This window comes from Meleagris gallopavo, chromosome 1 (genome assembly GCF_905368555.1).
Source record: "Meleagris gallopavo chromosome 1, MGAL_WU_HG_1.1, whole genome shotgun sequence".
Taxonomy (NCBI): Eukaryota; Metazoa; Chordata; class Aves; order Galliformes; family Phasianidae; genus Meleagris; species Meleagris gallopavo.
Genome location: NC_139404.1, coordinates 50,986,933 through 50,990,125, shown reverse-complemented (window position 1 = coordinate 50,990,125; position 3,193 = coordinate 50,986,933). Strand labels below are relative to the sequence as shown.

Here is a 3,193-nt window from a genome sequence, read left to right as displayed (position 1 = left end):
TCAGCCATGAGAAGAGGCAATAACCAGAGAAGAGGCACCAAAGGCTATGCAGCATACTGTTCTCATCATTCCTCCAATGCATTCCAGGAGGGCTCCTGACAAGTCCAGGGGATGGTATCTAAGGGACCTTGCATGACCCCATGACCCATCAAAAACCTGTATGACACAGCAGTACCTGATATAATGAGTGCAAAATCACCACGATAACCTAGCATGACCCACTGGATTGACCCTGTGACAAGATTTGATTTATTACAAATGACATGGATTTAATCACTCACCAGAGAATGCTGAATGACGCAGCACAGCGATGCTCATGTGGCCCTACTGAACTGGCACACTCTGATTGGCTTAAGGAGCACACCCATTGGGTGATTCATCCAATTAACGAGCGGCCAATCCTCCCAAAGCTAATGAAATACAGCTCTATTTTACATGGAGCACTTTCTAGCAAGCCATTTAGGCTTTTCTGCTGTTCTCATCACCCTGATGTATGAGCACATTGTAATTGATGGACAGTTCGTTTGCGGTTGATGATAAAAGAAAACCTCATTCCTAATAGGATACCGTTGAATAATTTGTGAAATTATAATCAAAATTTAAATGTTCAGTCAGCTAATTAATTACTGTATAGGCTTAGTGTACACTGAATGTGTCTTTCATCCCAAAACATTGAATTAGAACTTTTAAGGACTATGAATACTGAGGCAATCAGTATTAAAACACTGATGCAAAGTGCGTAAACTGCATCTCAAATATAGTTTGAAATTTCCTGCAGACTATGAGGAAGACACTGTGGTTCTTCAGTACTGGAAGGGAAAGTATAGATTATTTCAAGGTGCATAGCAAGCTGTGACTAAAATCAGTATGGCATCAACATTTGTCACCCAGAGCACAGATGCCAGGCTTGGCGCTTAAATTACATCCAGTTGTTTCACACCACTTAATAACACAAACCAGCAAAGATATTTGCTTTAATCTCTTTTGAAGACATTCTGTCTGTGTGATGTAAGTTCGGAGACATGCGAATATGAAGGTACTGATAGACACTTTTTTCCTCTGTCATTCTGGAATGAGTGTAATATACATAGGCAAGAAGACCAAGTCCAAATGTAAAGAATAACCAATAAAGGCCATTGTGAACTGCCTTGGTTTGATAATGTTGTCTCATCCCTCACAATAAACCTCTTTTCCTATCAGAGCCTCCGTTTCCTTTACTCATTTTGCATATGTTTTTGTCTAATTTCCATGAAATCCTGGGTTATTCCTTCCCAGCAAAAAGAGGAAATCTCCCCTCAGCAGTAGACTTTGCCCTAAGGCCCCACAGGTTTTTCTGCTGTACAGTCCAAAACCAGATTCTCTCTCACCTGCTCTCACCACTTTCCTAATCTGATGCCCTGTTGTTGTTTTATAACAGCATGTAGAGATGTGAACTGATCTGATTCCCATCCTGCCATCTTCTGACCCAGTTCCCAGGGCCTGATTTTGTAGAATTATGGGCATTTATTCCTGAAAACTGATTACTGGCCCAGAGGCTACGTATTTGTTATCTGGAAAAGAAAGACGACATAACTATTTTTCTTGAATTAGGTCCTGAAAAGGGCAGGAAGTCCTACTGCATTAGCAATGAAAAGAACAAGAGTGGCTCAAGAGAGCCTTGGCAGGTTCAAAAATCACAGCATTTGAAAGTAGAGTCCACATTTGATCACCTATCAACAACTTTTCAATAGCATGGTGATTAAAAACAAAGCTCTTTCACTTCATTAAACACATTCAGTGCCATTTGCTCTACATTCCAAACAGCTGAAATGATGTTCCAATGCAGCCTATTTTTAGTATTTCTGATTAGTTCATTATTTGGGAAAAGCTGCTGATGGTATATCAGTTACGGAGATCTAATTCTTGTCCTGGATCCCAAAGAAGACTAGGTTTTATGTGGGTCTCAAGAATTTGTTTGGATGAGAGTTCAACGTCCAGCCCTGCTTCGTGCAGCTCAGTGAAGAGATGGCCATGGAGCTTTCCTCTCCTTGAAACCATTCTTTTGTTTTTATTATAGGGAAGAAGACGTGTAACATATTATACCTTTTTTTTTTTTTCTTCAAGAAAACTAAGATCAAGAATGACAGAAAATGAGCAGTCTCAGTGAGAATTAAACAAGATACTCAAAATAAGTGATCTCTTGGGTGTCTGAGTAAATTACCACCCCCAGATCAGATTTTTATTTATTTTCAGAGCAAACTATTTCTTTGCTGGTAAATCCTGCAGTTTTGTCACGAATCCAATGAATTTTCACTGGTAAGTGACAACCCTGGAGACAGAAGTGGCCATGTATCCCCAGGGCAATAACCACATGGGCAAAAGCATTCCAGCATTGCCTTTTCAGCAAGCTTCAGCCCTCATGTGAAAGGACAGAATCTGCAGGTCACATGGAGATTAGTCTCTGTGTCCTTCAGCCCTGCCTGCTAAAACCACAAAAGAGAAATCCAGCTGTGATGCCTTCTTCAGGCTCCAGATCTCCCACGCACTCAGAGACGCATCTGGGAATGAGCTCCCTTTCAGAATCCCAAATAACATGGTGCCCTTTCTAGAAGAACTGATACGAGATGTGAACAGTTCATTTCTTTCATACTACCTGTGGTTACCTAATGGAAAAAAAACTCCAAGTACACAGGCATGCCTATTTGGGGATACAGGAATTAGATTTAGATTGAGAATTGAGTGAGGCTCTTGCTATAAGTCTCCATGGCACAACATAATGTGACCTCACATGGGTCTCAGAAGCAGCACATGCAAGTAAGTGTTGCATCCTGACAGCTCTCAGACATGCTGTTAATTTGTCTGTGCAGAGCACTATGCTTGAGTAGCCATTAGAGATGGAAATACCTAAGCTAACTTGCTTTGACTTATTCAGATATCTCTTTCTGGTACTGCCTGCTCCTGGGCAAATGTGCTTTGTTCTGCATTCTTCTTTCCCTACTCTGGAGAAGGCGATGAAATACTCTCTCACTGGTATCAAAAACAATGATCCAAAACCAAGATTGAAACGTTTGCTGTATTCTGCTTTCATGCATTTCATATGTCATTTATCATCTTAGATTGACACTTCTTTCACATCTGAATGAGAACTTTTGTGTATGCACAGTGTCTAGAATAAGGTGCTTCCACCATACCTGAAGCATTTTGGTGTAACTGC

General features: G+C 40.7%; 1 protein-coding gene across 2 annotated transcripts in view; it reads right to left on the bottom strand.

The window, feature by feature from the left end:
- CACNG2 (calcium voltage-gated channel auxiliary subunit gamma 2) overlaps nucleotides 1-3,193 on the bottom strand; it is a 56,636-nt gene that overhangs the window by 30,976 nt on the left and 22,467 nt on the right. The gene's annotated exons all lie outside the window — the stretch shown is intronic.